Below are 20,053 nucleotides of genomic sequence, written 5' to 3'. Positions count from 1 at the left end.
TTTTTGAACCCCATTTTAACAGGTTATTTGTCCCCAAGGCTAATCCTTTGAGTCTTTTGTATATTTTGGATATAAGGCCATTTATTGTTGTGGGATTGGTAAAGATTCTTTTTCCAATCTGTTGGTTGCCGCTTTGTCCTAAACCACAGTGTCCTTTTGCCTTACAGAAGCTTTGCAGTGTAAAAAGAATTTTAATAGAGCTACCCTACAATGGGGGACAATACCCCAACTAGGCATCTCATGCTATGAAACAAAAACCCTAGTATCTAGAATGGGTTACTTTTTACATTGTTAGTAATGGGATCCCACAGACCCCCTCCCCCTCAAGCATTGCAGGCTCTGTCTCCCCTCCAGAATTCGGCAGTACGATCCTATTCCTGAAGACACCAAATAGCTGAGTCACAGAAGATGGTAAAAGAAAAGCATCAAGCTTCATTCCTACTGGCTAGCTTATATGGTGCTGAAATGTGCTAGATATGCTGTCAGAGAAGAAAAGTATCAGTTTTCCTCGGCTATGAATTCTGCTACAACAATGACTGGCCTGACAAGCCATGCCCACTAGGGTGATGGTGGTATAAATGTTATGGGAGTAACCAATCAATTTCTGCTTTGATCTAAGGCCTGTTCCACAAGATGGAACCCATGCCTTGCACTGGTATAGGTGCCAAGAACCTGTCTGCGGCTAGATAAATCATGGGCCCAAAGGGAGAAAACAACACTATTTTCTGCTAAATGGGCATATAATTAAAATGACTCCCAGTGACATATTGCTATACCCCTTCAGTATTTTTCAACCCTCATCAGAGAAGCTTCTCTTGGTAGTATATGACAATTAACAGAGAGACCCTCAACCAGTCAGTGTTGGCATGTTTCTTTTTACTATGTTATTGGGTTCTTATATCTCTACCTCCTTTTTTATTTATTGATTGATTCATGTATTTATTTATTTTTACTGAACTGTCACTGATAGCTGCTAGGACACTGGAAATCAGTTTTCTCCAATAGAGTGACCGGGTATATCAACCACTCCAGGTCAGGCCTTGTGTTCAGGAGTAGTTGAACAATATCCAATAGACCTCACAGTGTGTGTGTGTATGTGCGCGTATGCATGTGTGTACGTGTGTGTGCGCGCATGTGTGTGTATGTGTGTGTGTATGCGTGTGTGTGTGTGGGTGGGTGCGCGTGCTTTTATTTGGTTACAATTTGTTGGGTTTTTGTTGTTGTTGTATTTCCCTTTTGTGTGTGGTTTTATTTTGTTTTCTTGGTTTAGGATGGGGATTTGTCGTTGTACTGGGCTGTTGTTTTTTGAGAAAGAACTTTAAAGATGGGTGGGTAGGGAGAGGATCTGGAAGGACTTGGGGGAGGGAAAGAATATGTCCCTGCATGTAACTACCCTCATTTCAACTTAAATTTGAAAATTGTTTTCGATAATAAAAAATATAATAAGAAAGAAAAAAGTCACTGATAATGGTATTGACTTGTACAAACAAGGGGATCTGACCAAGTGTCTGAATTCACTGTTCAGCTTGGTTAACTTCTGTGCAAATGAATGTGTGAATCCCGCTTCTGAACACTCGAGTCATTGAACACTCCCTGGGAAGATAATAATTCTGAGACACTTTTTGAAACCCACAAAGTCTTTAATTTTCCAGCCATTATTATGCCTGTAGAATGAAGTTTTATTGAGGCAATGAGACCATCTGTGGAGGAGCTCAGATTCCTGGGCTTGCTAGGAGCACTGGTGCAGTGCTGGATACGGACTCTAGGCAGAAGCATTCCCAGCCTAATCATTCGCCCGCTACCGTGGCAGGGCAAGCATCAGCATTGCTGCTTTACAGATGGACAAAATGAAGCTTTGTCAACTGGAAAGTGGCGTCGAGGAGTAAGTCCGGGCCCTGTTCTGAACAGTTATGCTCGAGCCAGCGATTCTCAAGCTTCAGTCCTTCAGTCATCCGAAACTCAGAAGCTGGACCCAGTCCAAAGCTCTGGATCCATTGGATGACGTGAGAAGATTTGCATACCCAACAGCTTCCCCCAGAGCCGGAAGCTGCACTACGGAACCAAGCTTCTGAGCCATCCCTGCTGTCCTGCTTTGTCCAAGCCCCACTTCATTTTCTGTTCAGCAGCTCGGGAGCCACGTCTCTCCTCCCTGCACCTCCAAGAGTTCTATTGAGTCAGCATGTTTCTGGGCCCTTAAGCGTGTAGCCCTCATGAGTGGCCGCTGCGGTCACCTCCTGTCCCTGAGTGTAACTACCCTCATTAAACACGTTCTATTTACCATCCATGTAGACAAGCTCTGCTGAGCAAGGGCTGTGTCTGCACCTGATGCCCAGGCAGTGCCAAGATGGCGCTCCAGCTGAGTCTTTGTTGGAAGGTTCTCTGGGCTCTGTTCCGGGTCAGGGCTACCCTGAGTTGTCCTTGCAAAGCTGCAGAGCCTGCTTTAGCGTCCTCTTCCATCTTTCCAAGCAAGCCCTGAGACCTGAACTGAAGTTCAAAGTCAGGGCGGGATGGTGGCCTGCTGTTCTCAGCCCTCGGCTCATGGGGCAGATGAAGGCCTCTAGAAGTCCTTAGGGTTGAGGCTGGGAGGGCAACTTGATCAGGTGTAGTTCGAGTAAATGCATCCCAAACTATAAAATAAGCACATGAAAGACTATTCTCCACATCTTTTTTAAAAACAAGGTCCGTCACTGAACGGATTCAGCCAGGCTGTCTGGTCAGCACGCCCCAGCAATTTTGTCTCTGGCTCTTCAGTGCTAAGATCCTACAGTGAGCCAACATGCTTGCCTTTTTGCATGGGAGCCCAGACATCCGAACTTGGGACTTCATGCTTGTGGGTCACGTCAGGCACTTCATTAACGAAACCATTTCCTCAACTCCCTTGTGTGAGTAATGCTGATCTGCAATTCTTGCCAGCCCCAAATCCCCGATCTTCAGCACGAGGTCCTCCGTGCTGATGAAAATGTTGGCGGGCTTCAGGTCCCTGTGCAACACATTGGAAAGTGGATGTACTTGAGCCCACGTAGCAGCTGGTACATGAACAGCTTAGCGTGCTCCTCGGTCAGTGTGACCAGGCATACCAGGTCAGTTTCCATGTACTCTTGGACAATATAAGCCACGCTTAACTTGAAGAGCTTGCGCTACGGATCGCCACCCTTGGGTCCTAGTACCTCATACACTTTGACAATGTTGTCGTGGTCCAGGCGCCGGATGATTTTGATCTCTCGGAGCACATGCTTCATGCTTCGGGCATCGCTCAGCACGATCTTCATCATGGTTATCTTCCGGCAAGCCCTGCTATGCGTAGCCGACAGCACCAGCCCGTTGACCCCGAAGCCAAGGGGTTGGAAGTCAGTGAAGCGCCCACCCATAGGGTCGTACCCATAGACACTGGCGATGCAGTCACCTTTCTCAGGCATTGCTGCCTCAGTGGTCTGGGGCTGGCTATAAAATGCAGGGGCAGTCGGGAAAGGCCAAGTTCCAGCTAGTGGCTTCCCCCAGCACACCTCATTCTGTCAGATCTCACAACTGAGGGATGCTTTGGCTCCTGGTGAGGTCACTGCTGTCAGCTCTCAAGGATAGGAAGGGCTGCAAGTCCTTGCTCACCGACCCTGCTCAGCTGGATGCTGCAAAGGTTCTTACCTGCACTGGGAGGGTTTGCCACCAACTCCTGTGCCCCAAGAGCCCTCCTAGATGCTTAAAATGGTTCATGCTTCTTCTAGATCTGGCATTATTAGGAGGAGAAGCCCATATCATTATCTTGTATCTCCATGGATCTCACAGTAAAGTATGTGGCAACTTTGAATCCTTCTGTGTGGGCTCAAATGCAGGCACTGCTTTCTGAGCTCTGGCTGCTTTACTTAAGTGGGTCCAAAGCTTAATCGGATCACAGCCTCCCTCTGTGCTGTAAGTCATGGATTCTAGATGGTTCTAGGGGCTTCTTTTCATTTCTTTCCAGTTTATCTTTCTACAAGTTGCTGTCCCAAGTCCAAAAAGAACTCAGCTGTCAAGCCAAGACCCTCCAGAGGCTTCAGAGGAGAGGACATCCTCTCCACCCACATATCCGCAGCACCTTGACAGAGAATGCTCGGCCAGATGCAATAGGGCCCCAGGAATGCAGCATCTTTCAGACAGCATCTTTGAGCGTGGCGGCCCTTTGTCTGCGGCCGCGGTGCCGGCGCTCTTCGCCTGGTTGCACCAGCCCTGGTGCGTCCTCTACCTCCCTTTCAAACCATATTCCACTCTAATCCTTTCCAACCTCCCAACACTAAGTAGAAGAGAAAGGTTATAGGGAAAGGGGCATGTAGACCTCTGTAGGATATTTCCTGATAATTAGGGGCATTGGATTCCTCAGAGTAAGTCCAGTCTTTGTTATCAGAATTATCTAGCAGACCAACAACCCAGCAGTCCAGCAACCCAGAAACAGCAAACACAGCAGAAGACACAGCAGCAGGATGAAACAGCAGGGGCAGGGACAGTGGCAGGAGTAGCAGCCACTGCCACAGTCCCTCTCAGGGCTTTCTTATACATACCTTCTCCAGAGTCCCCACAATTAAACTATCTGCAGTTGGCAAAGATTGTGCCCTTGCTAGTGTAGATGGCATTTTATAATCACCTGCTGTGAAGCAGCCTCTTATCCTGTACCTGGAATTAAAACAGAAATATATTCACATAGCATGACTGGGTTTTTAAAGAGACCAAACTCTCACGACAAGCCAATGTGCTGAGAATTAAGAGAATGAAGGGTGCTCAGATTACATGGGATACAATTAATACTCTTCTATCCAAGATCCAAGGATCATCATAGAAGAGGTGGAAAAAAGGCTGGACAGGAGGTCCAGAGTTGGTGGATGCCGTTAAGGAAATAGCTTTTCTGATACAACAGGGCGGATGCAAATAAAAACTCACAATGATTGTGGTAGCCTGCACAAGACCTAAGCAAGCTCAAGCTAGACAAAATCCCAGGACAGAGGTGGGAACGTGGGCTTGAAATCCCACCCACTAACTCAGGAGCTATTGGCATTTAATAGGCGCTGAGAAGGAAGAGTCAGTTTTCTTTAATGATGAGACCCTTGGTAGATCAACTACATTTCAAGAGTAAGTCCCAGACACCGCCGGAACCTGAAGGGATAAACAGTTCTCTGCACCCAAATCCCGTGGGAGGGAGAGCTAAACCTTCAGAGAGGCAGACATGCCTGGGAAACCAGAAGAGACTGCACTCTGCACACATTACTGATTCCAGAGGAAAACACCAAACGCCATCTGGAACCCTGGTGCATGGAAGCTCCCGGAAAGGGCGGCACAGATCTTCCTGGTTGCTGCAGCCACGGAGAGCTCATAAGCAACACCCCATGAGCAAACTTGAGCCTCTGGACCACAGGTAAGACCAACTTTTCTGCTGCAAGCGGCCTGCCTGGTGAACTCAAGACACAGGCCCACAGGAACAGCTGAAGACCTGTAGATAGGAAAAACTACACGTCCGAAAGCAGAACACTCTGTCCCCATAACTGGCTGAAAGGAAACAGGAAAACAGGTCTACAGCACTCCTGAAACACAGGCTTATAGGACAGTCTAGCCACTGTCAGAAATAGCAGAACAAAGTAACACTAGAGATAATCTGATGGCGAGAGGCAAGCACAGGAACCCAAGCAACAGAAACCACATGGCATCAACAGAGCCCAATTCTCCCACCAAAGCAAACATGAATATCCAAACACACCAGAAAAGCAAGATCTAGTTTCAAAATCATATTTGATCATGATGCTGGAGGAATTCAAGAAAGACATGAAGAACTCCCTTAGAGAACAAGTAGAAGCCTACAGAGAGGAATCGCAAAAATGCCTGAAAGAATTCCAGGAAAACATAAATAAACAAGTAGAAGCCCATAGAGAGGAGACACAAAAATCCCTGAAAGAATTCCATGAAAACACAATCAAACAGTTGAAGGAATAAAAAATGGAAATAGAAGCAATCAAGAAAGAACACATGGAAACAACCCTGGATATAGAAAACCAAAAGAAGAGACAAGGAGCTGTAGATATGAGCTTCACCAACAGAATACAAGAGATGGAAGAGAGAATCTCAGGAGCAGAAGATTCCATAGAACTCATCGACTCAACTGTCAAAGATAATGTAAAGCGGAAAAAGCTACTGGTCCAAAACATACAGGAAATCCAGGACTCAATGAGAAGATCAAACCTAAGGATAATAGGTATAGAAGAGAGTGAAGACTCCCAGCTCAAAGGACCAGTAAATATCTTCAACAAAATCATAGAAGAAAACTTCCCTAACCTAAAGAAAGAGATACCCATAAGCATACAAGAAGCCTACAGAACTCCAAATAGGTTGGACCAGAAAAGAAACACCTCCCGTCACATAATAGTCAAAACACCAAACGCACAAAATAAAGAAAGAATATTAAAAGCAGTAAGGGAAAAAGGTCAAGTAACATATAAAGGCAGACCAATCAGAATCACACCAGACTTTTCGCCAGAAACTATGAAAGCCAGAAGATCCTGGACAGATGTCATACAGACCCTAAGAAACCACAAATGCCAGCCAAAGTTATTATACCCACCAAAACCCTCAATTAAATAGATGGAGAAACCAAGATATTCCATGACAAAACCAAATTTACACAATATCTTTCTACAAATCCAGCACTACAAAAAGGATAATAAATGGTAAAGCCCAACATAAGGAGGCAAGCTTATACCATAGAAGAAGCAAGAAACTAATCGTCTTGGCAACAAAAACAAAGAGAAGAAAAGCACACAAACATAACCTCACATCCAAATATGAATATAACAGGAAGCAATAATCACTATTCTTAATATCTCTCAACATCAATGGTCTCAACTCCCAATAAAAAAGACATAGATTAACAAACTGGATACGAACGAGGACCCTGCATTCTGCTGCCTACAGGAAACACCTCAGAGACAAAGACAGACACTACCTCAGAGTGAAAGGCTGGAAAACAACTTTCCAAGCAAATGGTCGGAAGAAGCAAGCTGGAGTAGCCATTCTAATATCAAATAAAATCAATTTTCAACTAAAAGTCATCAAAAAAGATAAAGAAGGACACTTCATATTCATCAAAGGAAAAATCCACCAAGATGAACTCTCAATCCTAAATATCTATGCCCCAAATACAAGGGCACCTACATACGTAAAAGAAACCTTACTAAAGCTCAAAACACACATTGCACCTCACACAATAATAGTAGGAGATTTCAACACCCCCTCATCAATGGACAGATCATGGAAACAGAAATTAAACAGAGACGAGACAGACTAAGACAAGTCATGAGCCAAATGGACTTAACAGATATTTATAGAACATTCTATCCTAAAGCAAAAGGATATACCTTCTTCTCAGCTCCTCATGGTACTTTCTCCAAAATTGACCATATAATTGGTCAAAAAACAGGCCTCAACAGATACAGGAAGATAGAAATAATCCCATGCATGCTATCAGACCACCACAGCCTAAAAGGGTCTTCACAACAATAAGGGAAGAATGCCCACATATACGTGGAAATTGAACAATGCTCTACTCAATGATAACCTGGTCAAGGAAGAAATAAAGAAAGAAAAAAAGACTTTTAGAATTTAATGAAAATGAAGGTACAACATACCCAAACTTATGGGACACAATGAAAGCTGTGCTAAGAGGAAAACTCATAGCTTGAGTGCCTGCAGAAAGAAACAGGAAAGAGCATATGTCACCAGCTTGACAGCACACCAAAAGCTCTAGAACAAAAAACAAATACACCCAGGAGGAGTAGAAGGCAGGAAATAATCAAACTCAGAGCTGAAATCAACCAAGTAGAAAAAAAAAGGACCATAGAAAGAATCAACAGAACCAAAAGTTGGTTCTTTGAGAAAATCAACAAGATAGATAAAACCCTTAGCTAGATTAACGAGAGGACACAGAGAGTGTGTCCAAATTAACAAAATCAGAAATGAAAAGGAGACATAACTACAGATTCAGAGGAAATTCAAAAATCATCAGATCCTACTACAAAAGCCTATATTCAAAAAAAAAAAAAAACTAGAAAATCAGGAGGAAATGGACAATTTCCAAAACAAAAACAGGTACCAAAAAAAAAACAGAAAAAAAAAAACCAGAAAAACAACCCCATAACTCCTAAGGAAATAGAAGCAGTCATTAAAGGTCTCCAACCAAAAAGAGCCCAGGTCCAGACGGGTTTAGTGCAGAATTCTATCAGACCTTCATAGAAGACCTCTATACCAATATTATCCAAACTATTCCACAAAATTGAAACAGATGGAGCACTACCAATTCCTTCTATGAAGCCACAATTATCTTATACCTAAACCACACAAAGACCCAACAAAGAAAGAGAACTTCAGACCAATTTCCCTTATGAATATCAATGATTAAAAAAATACTCAATAAAAAATTCTGGCAAACCGAATCCAAGAGCACATCAAAACAATCATCCACCATGATCAAGTAGGCTTCATCCTAGGCATGCAGGGATGGTTTAATATAAGAAAACCATCAACGCGATCCATTATATAAACAAACTGAAAGAACAAAACCACATGATCATTTCATTAGATGCTGAGAAAGCAATTGACAAAATTCAACACCCCTTCATGAAAAAAGTCCTGGAAAAAAGAATAGGAATTCAGGGTCCATACCTAAACATAGTAAAAGCCATATACAGCAAACCAGTTGCTAACATTAAACTAAATGGAGAGAAACTTGAAGCAATCCCACTAAAATCAGGGACTAGACAAGGCTGCCCAGTCTCTCCCTACTTACTCAATATAGTTCTTGAAGTTCTAGCCAGAGCAATCAGACAACAAAAGGAGGTCAAGGGGATACAGATCGGAAAAGAAGAAGTCAAAATATCACCATTTGCAGATGATATGATAGTATATTTGAATGATGCCAAAAGTTCCACCAGAGAACTACTAAAGCTGATAAACAACTTCAGCAAAGTGGCTGGGTATAAAATTAACTCAAATAAATCAGTAGCCTTCCTCTACACAAAAGAGAAACAAGCCGAGAAAGAAATTAGGAAACGACACCCTTCATAATAGACCCAAATAATATAAAGTACCTCGTGTGACTTTTAACAAGCAAGTAAAAGATTTGTACAACAAGAACTTCAAGACTCTGAAGAAAGAAATTGAAGAAGACCTCAGAAGATGGGAAAGATCTCCCATGCTCATGGATTGGCAGGATTAATATAGTAAAAATGGCCATTTTATTAAAAAGCGATCTACAGATTCAATGCAATCCCCATCAAAAAACCAATCCATTTCTTCAAACAGTTAGAACAATTTGCAAATTCATCTGGAATAAAAAAACCCAGGATAGCTAAAACTATCCTCAACACTAAAAGGACTTCAGGGGGAATCACTATCCCTGAACTCAAGCAGTATTACAGAGCAATAGTGATAAAAACTGCATGGTATTGGTACAGAGACAGACAGATAGACCAATGGAATAGAATTGAAGACCCAGAAATGAACCCACACACCTATGGGCACTTGATTTTTGACAAAGGAGCCAAAACCATCCAATGGAAAAAAGATAGCATTTTCAGCAAATGGTGCTGGTTCAACTGGAGGTCAACATGTAGAAGAATGCAGATCGATCCATGCGTATCACCCTGTACAAAGCTTAAGTCCAAGTGGATCAAGGACCTCCACATCAAACCAGACACACTCAAAATAATAGAAGAAAAACTAGGGAAGCATCTGGAACACATGGGCACTGGAAAAAATTTCCTGAACAAAACGCCAATGGCTTATGCTCTAAGATCAAGAATGGACAAATGGGATCTCATAAAACTGCAAAGCTTCTGTAAGGCAAAGGACACTGTGGTTAGGACAAAATGGCAACCAACAGATTGGGAAAAGATCTTTACCAATCCTACAACAGATAGAGGCCTTATATCCAAAATATACAAAGAACTCAAGAAGTTAGACCGCAGGGAAACAAATAACCCTATTAAAAAATGGGGTTCAGAGCTAAACAAAGAATTCACAGCTGAGGAAGGCCGAATGGCTGAGAAACACCTAAAGAAATGTTCAACATCTTTAGTCATAAGGGAAATGCAAATCAAAACAACCCTGAGATTTCACCTCACACCAGTGAGAATGGCTAAGGTCAAAAACTTAAGTGACAGCAAATGCTGGCGAGGATGCGGAGAAAGAGGAACACTCCTCCATTGTTGGTGGGATTGCAGACTGGTACAACCATTCTGCAAATCAGTCTGGAGGTTCCTCAGAAAATAGGACATTGGAACTGCCTGAGGATCCAGCTATACCTCTCTTGGGCATATACCCAAAAGATGCCCCGACATATAAAAAAGACACATGCTCCACTATGTTCATAGCAGCCTTATTTATAATAGCCAGAAGCTGGAAAGAACCCAGATGCCCTTCAACAGAGGAATGGATACAGAAAATATGGTACATCTACACAATGGAATATTACTCAGCTATCAAAAACAATGACTTTATGAAATTCGTAGGCAAATGGTCAGAACTGGAAAATATCATCCTGAGTGAGGTAACCCAATCACAGAAAAACACACATGGTATGCACTCATTGATAAGTGGCTATTAGCCCAAATGCTTGAATTACCCTAGATGCCTAGAACACATGAAACTCAAGATGGATGATCAAAATGTGAATGCTTCACTCCTTCTTTAAAAGGGGAACAAGAATACCCTTGGCAGGGAAGAGAGAGGCAAAGCTTAAAAAAGACACAGAAGGAACACCCATTCAGAGCCTGACCCACATGTGGCCCATACATATACAGCCATCCAATTAGACAAGATGGATGAAGCAAAGAAGCAGACCAACAGAGTGTATATCGCTCCTGAGAGACACAGCCAGAATACAGCAAATACAGAGGCGAATGCCAGCAGCAAAACACTGAACTGAGAATAGGACCCCCGTTGAAGGAATCAGAGAAAGAACTGGAAGAGCTTGAAGGGGCTCGAGACCCCACATGTACAACAATGCCAAGCAACCAGAGCTTCCAGGGACTAAGCCACTACCCAAAGACTATACATGGACTGACCCTGGGCTCTAACCTCATAGGTAGTAATGAATATCCTAGTAAGAGCACCAGTGGAAGGGGAAGCCCTTGGTCCTGCTAAGACTGAACCCCCAGTGAACGTGATTGTTGGGGGGAGGGCGGCAATGGGGGAAGGATGGGGAGGGGAACAACCATAAAGAAGGAGAGGGGGAGGGATTAGGGGGATGTTTGCCCGGAAACCGGGAAAGGGAATAACACTCGAAATATCAATAAGAAATACTCAAGTTAATTAAAAAAAAAAAAAGAGTAAGTCCCACTCCCAGGACTAGGTGGGCAATAAAAACTGAATTTGATGGGGGGGGAAGAAATTTCAAACTTGAATGGGTTGGGATGAGAGAGGATGGAGAGGGTAGATGTTAGAGGAGTTGAAGGAGGGAGGGTAAATATATTTGAAATGCACAGTTAATCAAGCAGACTAGAACTACCTTCATTATGTGGGAAAGATCAAGTCTCCATATTGTCTTTGGAAGTTAGACTACTCTAGTTTATTTTTATTATTTGCTTGTGTAAAAAACAATCCAACAGCTAATAGGCTATCTGTTGCTAGATATATCTAACTAGTCTATTTGTGTACACAGTTGTGGGCTTCCTGTTCACATCTCTATGTGCAGCCTAGGACTAGATGAAACCCAAGAAATCATCTGGGTTTCCTTTCTAGGAATTGAACATATTCTGTCTCTTGATTAGCTAGTTGAAAATAGATGAGGTGCTTCTAGAGAGAGGAAGACACCTCCTTTGAGTAGGGATTGTTCTGGATGTAGTTTGGCTAGCAGTCCACCAGTCCGTGGCTAGGTGGCTGAAGGTAGTAGAGGTCTAACAACTATTCATGCCATCTCCAATTCTTGAACTCTCCTGAATAAAGAATAGTAAATTCAAGTTTCAAAAAGGCAACCAAGTCATACAAGGTAAAGGATGTCATTAGGACAATTGTGTCATCATGTCCATGCAGTAAGATCGGATCCAATCATCCCCTGCCCCTCACCCTTCAGGACTTCCTAGTGCTGCTCACTGCTCCTCAAAGTCAGCGTTCCAGCATCCAGAAATCTTGAGCAATCTCGAGCTGCACAAGCTGTGGGCAATCTAATAAAGAAGCTCGACAGCCATTTCAAAGCCAAGGAAGCCTTTGGGTGAGGAAGGCTCACTAATCACATTATTGAACCCTCTGTGCTAGGATGTAACGCCTTCCTCCGGGGTCAGCTCTACAGCACATCTCTGAAAGCATTCAAATACTTTCCAGGAGCTGAAGGCTTGCCCCAGCCCAGTTGAATATCTTTAAAGCCTTCAGCTACCAGGATTAGAAGTATAATCAAACTCATGGCTGTTGTTTCCTTCTACAGTGAAGGGACTTTTTAGTCCTTCTTACACTGTGGGATCCATTCTTCTGGTTGGAACATCTCTTATGAGAATAAGCACAGCTCTTTTGTGCTAGCCTAAGAAAGATCTGGAGTTTGAGCTCAACTACTCAGAGAACTGAGGGAAAAGAATCATGTGAGCCTACTGTAAGAGGCATAGTGGTACCTTATGTTTTAAAAGGGGAGAAGGATTAGGAATATAGCCTAATTGGCAGACTTCCTATTGTACACAAAGCCCTGGTGTGCTGGTTTGAAAGAGACTGGCTCCATATGTTCATATATTTGCATACTTTGTTCCCAGTTAGAGAAATGTTTGGGAAGGATTAGGAGGTGTGGTCTTGTTGGAAGAGGTGTGCCACTAAAACATGCCAGGTCTAGTCTTTCTCTTTCTCTGCCTGCTGTAACTGTACTAACTGTAAGCAAGCTCACAATTAAATGCTTTCTTTTACATAAATTGCTTGGATGTACCAACATAGAAGTTGGTACCAGGGACTGGAGTATTGATGAGGCAGGTATGATCATGATGTTTGTTCATGGAATATGAACATTAGATTAGAAAAGTAGTTGAATACTTTAAGCATAGCTTACTGATCCTTACTGATCCATCCTGATAGAAGCTTGGAAGCCAGTAGTACTGAGAGCAATGTAAACCTGACTTAAGAGGTTCCAGGAGAAAAGAATGAATGGCCTATAGATCATTCTAGTGATATTTTGGGGAAAATTGTGGCTGCTTTTTGATCTTGTCTTAAAAATTTGCAGAAGGCTAAATTGAAGAGTTTTGGGTTAATGACATTGGCAGAGAAGTTTTAAAACAGCTTTGTATTGACTGCCATATGGTTATTAATAATCATCTTTATGCAGATCTATAATGAAAAAGAGCAAGCTGGCCAAAGAGAAATGCAAACTGTACAGTGTGAGGAGAAAAGGAGTGCCAGGTAGTGTCGTGGAGCTGTCCAGTGCTCGAGGAGAAAAAACGTATAAAGAGAATCCTGGTGCTAAATGGGATAAAGGGAGTAGTGGCCTCAGAGCCGAACTCCACCCAGCTAGATTTCCAACTTGTGAAAATGACTTCAAGGAGGCTGACGCGGTGAAGGAGACCATTAACAACAGAAAACTGAAGCAAACATAACTGAAAGAGGGGGCTCAGTTCCAGCAAGCAAGCAACAGAAACTGGGTTCAGTTGCTGGCAATCCATAAATTCAGGTGGCGTGGCATATCTCTGTAATTCCAACATTTGAGGAAAATGGTTTCAAGGTAAGCCATGGATACACAGAGAGTGCAAGGCTAGCCTGGGCTACATAATGCTTCCTATAAACAAAACTGATCAATGGTTGACAAACTCTGAGAAAATGGTTGTTCTAACATATGAAGGAACAATGGGCTCCATCTATGTGGGGAGCACCCACACTTCTGGAAGTAACCCCTTCCTTATGTCCTGAGAGTAAGTTCAATAAATACACTGTTTTTCCCCAGGGTGAACTTTGAGGGAAATTGTGTCTCAGTGTATCATTGGGACCTTTGGAGAATGAGGAGGGGTAGACATTATTTTTAGCTCTTGAGGAAAGAATTTTAGCAACATTTGGCATAGTTGGCAGAACAAGACTATACTGGCTGGTTTTGTGTGTCAACTTGACACAAGCTGGAGTTATCACAGAGAAAGAAGCCTGAGTTGAGGAAATGCCTCCATGAGATCCAGCTGTAAGGCATTTTGTCAACTACCGATCAAGGGGGAGGACCCAGCCCATTGTGGGTGGTGCTGTCCCTGGGCTGATGGTCTTGGGTTCCACAAGAAAGCAAGCTAAGCAAGCCAGGGGAAGCAAGGCAGTAAGTCACATCTCTCCATGGCTTCTGCATTAACTCCTGCTTCCTACCCTGTGTGAGTTCCAGTCCTGATTTCCTTTGATGATGAACAGTCATGATGTGTTGTGCAGGAATAGAAACCCCGACTAAAAGAAATTGGTGGGGTTGGGGATTTAGCTCAGTGGTAGAGCGCTTGCCTAGCAAGCGCAAGGCCCTGGGCTCGGTCCCCAGCTCCAAAAAACGAAAGAAAAAAAAAAGAAATTTGTACCAGCATAGTGGGGTATTCCTGTGACAACCTGACCATGTTTTGGGGAGGACTGTGGAAGGACTCTGGAACCTTAAACTAGAAGAGCCATTGGGATGTCAAGAGCTCTGTGGGATGTTCTGTAGGAGCGTGAAAGATAATGTAGAGAGCAATGCAGAAGATGGAGGCCTGGCTTGTGAAATTTCAGAGGGAAGATTAAAGACTCTTCTCAGGGCTGCTGCTATTTTGATTGGGACGATTCTGTGGTTTTGGTTAACTGGGGCTGAGGAATCAGCTGTGGTTAACAAGATACCAGAACCACTAAAGCAAAACCTTTGCAGTACTGGGACTATTGATGCTATCAGCTGGAGCTAAGAAATTTGTGTTGATTAAGGAGAGACTAGCATCATTGAAATGAAATCTTCTAGGAAGTGTTTTCGGAGGAAACAAAGAGGCTATGTTCGAGAGATAGCCACAGTTTTATCTCATGCTGTGGCTGGATTTGGTAATGTGTAAGAGTCATCCAGGTGGTACTTGTTTGAAGGTATGAAGGGGTCATGAGGAGCAGCTGAGGCTGGGCGCTATGAGAGGCCATGGAAGGCCATTGGTGAAGATGGCCTCAGCTGCAATTGATGGCCCAGGACTGAAGGGTCATGCAAAGGGGTTAAGGCTTGGCACCATGAAGAGAGCCTATGAGAGGCTATTGATGAAGCCTAGTTGCAGCACAAGATAACAGTGTTTTGGAGATGCCAGTACCATGAGATGACCACCAAGAACAGCAGCAGCAGTGGAATACAGGCATCTGGAGCCTAGAAGACAAGGTGTGTGCTCCAAAGGGCAGAGCTGGAGAAGTAACCCAAGCTCTTGGAGGAGCCCAGAAGATTGTGAGTGGATCCCAGACATTGGACTGTTAGCTTGATTTTGCTTTTGATTTTGACTGTGCCCTGATATTTTTCCCTCTTGAAGGAAGAAAGTATTTTAGTGGAGCCCACAGTTAAGAGACTTTGAATTGGAAAAAAGACTGCATTTTAAAAGAGATTGGAAATATTTAAAGGGATTGAAATTTTAATATGTAAGAATTTGTAAAGACTGTGGGACTCTTAAAATTTAGATCTTGGGGATGAATAAGAAAGTAAGGGTTGAGGCTTAATAGTGATGTGTTTGTGTGTCAAGTTGACCAGGGGTCAACTACACTGGCTGGTTTTGTGTGTCAACCTGGCACGAGCTGGAATTATCACAGAGAAAGGAGCCTCAGTTGAGGAAATGCCTCCATGAGATCCAGCTGTAAGGCATTTCGTCAACTATCGATCAAAGGGGGGAGGACACAGCCCATTGTGGGTGGTGCTGTCCCTGGGCTGGTAGTCTTGGGCTCCACAAGAAAGCAAGCTGAGCAAGCCAGGGGAAGCCAAGGCAGTAAGTAATGTCTCTCCATGGCCTCTGTATAAACTGCTGCTGCTTCCTGCCCTGTGTGAGTTCCAGTCCTGACTTCCTTTGGTGATGAATAGCAATGTGGAAGTATAAGCTGAATAAACCCTTTCCTCCCCAGCTTGCTTCTTGGTCATGATGTGTTGTGCAGGAATAGAAACCCTGACTAAGACGACGGCAAAACTAAAAACGTTTGGGAACAGCAATTGTGTCTCTGATATGGACGAGACAAAGAGCTGAAGTGAAGTCGCATGGTTGGAGGAAATGATGTTTGCAGAGAAAATCCTGATATGGTGGCTTGTCCCTATTGATATTGCAGGAGTAGTGCTTGGGGCATGGTCAGTAGTGAGACATTTGGGACCTTAGGAGAATGAGGAGGAGTAGACATTGTTTTTATCACTCCCAAGGAAGGAATTTTAGCAACACTTAGCATAGTTGGCAGAACATGACAAAAGCAGCAGAAACTGGGTTCAGTTGCTGACAGTACATAAATTCAGGTATGCTATCTCTGTAATTCTAATATACCAAGGTGAGGTAACTTAGGTGGAGGGTGTTGGTGGGTGAAAACCCAGGATGGCATTCTTTTTCCAGATGGTAAGGAGCGGTACACCTGCTTGGTAGATGGGATCCACCAGGGAAGTAGAGAGATGATATGAGGTCTAGAGCCCTGGCAGTGGCTCATCTTTGGCAGGGGTATCAGCCATCATCTTCAGAAGCAGCCTGGCTGCTGCAATCTGTAATATATTTATCTGAGGCCGAGCTGGCATCCTAGAGGGAGACTGGCTGTAAGGAAGGAATCATAGCAAGAAAGATATGAAGTATGAGGCTGGAATCTGTGGTATTAGACTCTCAATTTTTAAAGGCTATGAGGCTCGAAATGAGAAGAGGGCCCAGAAGTCCTCCTAGGACTCCAGAATCAGGAAGCAATGGGAGTAGTAATGTATAAATGAAGAAGGTAGCAACCTGGAAGCGACAGAAGAAACTGACAGAAGCAGGAAAGACATCCAAAAATGCAGAGTCAAAGTTGAACTTCAAACTACCAAGCAAGTGGAAGCCATAATACAGTTGGTGCTAAAAACTCTCATAACTGACAATGTGGACTTGAAAGTAAGACAAGCCAGAAAAAGAGGGTTACCATGTCACAAAGCAAGCAAGTCATAAAGAGGACAAAACTATTGTCAATATTTTTACACCAAATATCAAGTTTCCAAATTCATAAATCAAAAACTAACATGCATAGAACACAGATTCTGATAGAGTATTAGAAAACCTGAGTATCCCACTCTAATTTCTTCCAAACTAAAAATCAGCAAAGAAATCTGAGATAAACTCTGCCATAGATCAATGGTATTTAGTAGATACCTACAGAAAATCTTACCCAATTACGTAAGGAAAAAGCATTCTTCTCAGTAGGGCATGGGAGCTTTATTAAAACTGTCACGTTACCAGACGCCAACGAGCTGGCTTTGTTTACAAGCCTCTTTGCCTCTCCCCTTTGTTGAGTTTAGGCTTTTATAGTAGGATCTGATGATTTTTTGAATTTTCTCAGTTTCTGTTGTTAAGTCTCCCTTTTCATTTCTGATTCCGTTAATTTGGATACTGTCTATATGCCCTCTAGTTAGTTTAGCTAAGGGTTTATCTATCTTGTTGATTTTCTCAAGCAACTAGCTCTTACTTTTGTTGATTCTTTGTATAGTTCTTGTTGTTTCTAATTGGTTGATTTCAGTCCTGAGTTTGATTATTTCTTGCTACCTATTCTTCTTGGGTGTATTTGATTATTTTTGTTCTAGAGCTTTCAGATGTGGTGTCAAGCTGCTAGTGTATGCTTTGTTCACTTTCTTTATGGAAGCACTCAGAACTATGAGTTTTCCTCCTAGCACTGCTTTCATTCTGTCCCATAAGTTTGGTATGCTGTGCCTTCATTTTTTTTTTTAATTCTAAAAACTCTTTAATTTTTTTCTTTATTTCTTCCCTGACCAAATTATCATTAAGAGTTGTTCAGCTTCCATAAGTATGTGGGGTTTTTGTTGTTATTGAAGAGTACTCTTAGTCCATGGTGGTCTGATAGAATGCATGGGATTATTTCAATTTCCTTGTATCTCTTGAGATTTGTTGAAGAAGGTAGCATGAGGTGCTGAGAAGAAAGAAGGTATATTCTTTTGTTTTAGGGTGAAATATTCTGTATATATCTATTAAATCCATTTGGCTCATAACTTCTGTTAGTTTCACTGTGTCTCTTAGTTTCTGTTTTCACTATTGCGTGAGGTTCGATTTGTGCTTTTAGCTTTAATAACATTTCTTTTACAAATGTGGGTACTCTTGCATTTGGGGTATAGATGTTCAGAATTGAGATAGCATCTTGGTGGATTTTTCCTTTGATGAGTATGAAGTGTCCTTCCTCATCTATTTTTAATGACTTCGGTTGACAGTCTATTTTATTGGATATTAAAATGGCTACTCCAGCTTTTTCTTGGGACCATTTGCTTGGAACTTTTTCTTCCAGCCTTTTACTCTGAGGAAGTGTCTGAGGAAGTGTCTGTCTTTGTCACTAAGGTGTGTTTCCTGTATGCAGCAAAATGCTGGGTCCTCTTTATGTATCCAGTCTATGGCTTTTTATTGCGGTACTGAGTCCATTGATGTTGAGAGATATTAAAGACCAATGATTGTGGCATCCTGTTATTTTGTTGTTAGAAGTGTTTGTGTGGTTCTCTTCTTAAGAGTTTTTGTGAGAAGATTAATTTTTTGGTTTTTCTTGGGTGTGGTTTCCCTCCTATGTTGGAGTTTTCCTTCTATTATCTTCTGTAAGGCTGGTTTAGTGGAAACATTGTTTAAATTTGGTTTTGTCATGGAAAAACTTCATTTCTCCATCTATGGTAATTCAGAGTTTTACTGGGGATAGTAGCCTGAGCCAGTATTTGTGTTCTCTTAGGGTCTGTATGAAATCTGCCCAGGAGCTTCTGGCTTTTAGAGTCTCTGGTGAGAAGTCTGGTGTAATCTAATAGGTCTGCCTTTATATGTTACTTGATCTTTTTCCCTTACCACTTTAACATTCTTTCCTTTTTTGTGCATTTGGTGTTTTATTGTGTGACAGAAGAAATTTCTTTTCTAGTCCAGTCTATTTGGAGTTCTGTAGGCTTCTTGTATGTTTATGGGCATCTCTTTCTTTAGGTTAGGGAACTTTTCTTCTATAATTTTGTTGAAGATATTTACTGGTCCTTTAAGTTGGCAATCTTCACTCTCTTCTATACCTATTATCCTTAGGTTTGATCTTCTCATTGTGTCTTGGGTGTCCTGGATGTTTTGTGTTAGGAGCTTTTTGCCTTTTGCATTTTCTTTGATGGTTGTGTCAACGTTTTCTGTTATCTTCTTCCCCTGAGATTCTCTCTTCTATCTCTTGTATTCTATTGGTGATGCTTGCATCTATGCCTCCTGATCACTTCCCTGGGATTTCTATCTCCATGGTTACCTCCCTTTTTGATTTGTCTCTATTTCCATTTTTACTTTTAGATCCTGGACAGTTTTGTTCAATTCCGTCACCTATAAGATTGTGTTTTCCTATATTTCTTTAAGGGATTTATGTATTCCTCTTTAGAGTCTTCTACCTTTTAACCCGTGTTCTTCTGCATTTCTTTACGGGAGTTATTTATGTACTAATAAGGTCCTCTAATACCTTCAAGAGATGGGATTTTAGATCAGAATCTTGCTTTTCAGGTGTGTTAGGGCATCCAGGGCTGGTTATGATGGGAGACCTGGTTCTGATGTTGCCAAGTAGCATTGCTTTCTGTTGCTTAAGTTCTTGCTCTTGCCTCTGGCCATCTGGTTATCTCTGGTGTTAACTGGCCTTGCTGTCTCTGATTAGAGCCTGTCCCTCCTATGAGCTTGGTTATGTTGGGCTTCCTGTGTCTGGGTATGGGAGGGGGTCTAGAGAGCCTGATCTGAGAGCCTGACTGTGTCAGAACTTCTGGAGGTCAAGGTGTCTCTGAGTGTGGATAGGGTGAGGAGGGGGGCTGGAGCACAGGATCTGCTCCCTGGTGTAGATGCTAGCTGGAAGGAAGGTCTCTATCATAACTTTCAAAGAAGACTGTGGTGCTTTGGATAGGAATGGCCCCCATAGACTCTTGTGTTTGAATGCTTGGCCATAT

The 20,053-nt window shown here is 42.6% G+C and overlaps 1 pseudogene; it reads right to left on the bottom strand.

Moving 5' to 3' along the window:
* Positions 1-2,835: 2,835 nt before the first annotated feature.
* Positions 2,836-3,416, bottom strand: LOC116886615 (annotated as a pseudogene).
* Between the last annotated feature and the right edge of the window lie 16,637 nt (positions 3,417-20,053).

The sequence above is a fragment of the Rattus rattus genome, chromosome 17, assembly GCF_011064425.1.
Source record: "Rattus rattus isolate New Zealand chromosome 17, Rrattus_CSIRO_v1, whole genome shotgun sequence".
Classification (NCBI taxonomy): domain Eukaryota; kingdom Metazoa; phylum Chordata; class Mammalia; order Rodentia; family Muridae; genus Rattus; species Rattus rattus.
The sequence above is the reverse complement of the archived record's forward strand: the minus strand, read 5'-3'. Positions and strand labels throughout refer to the sequence as shown.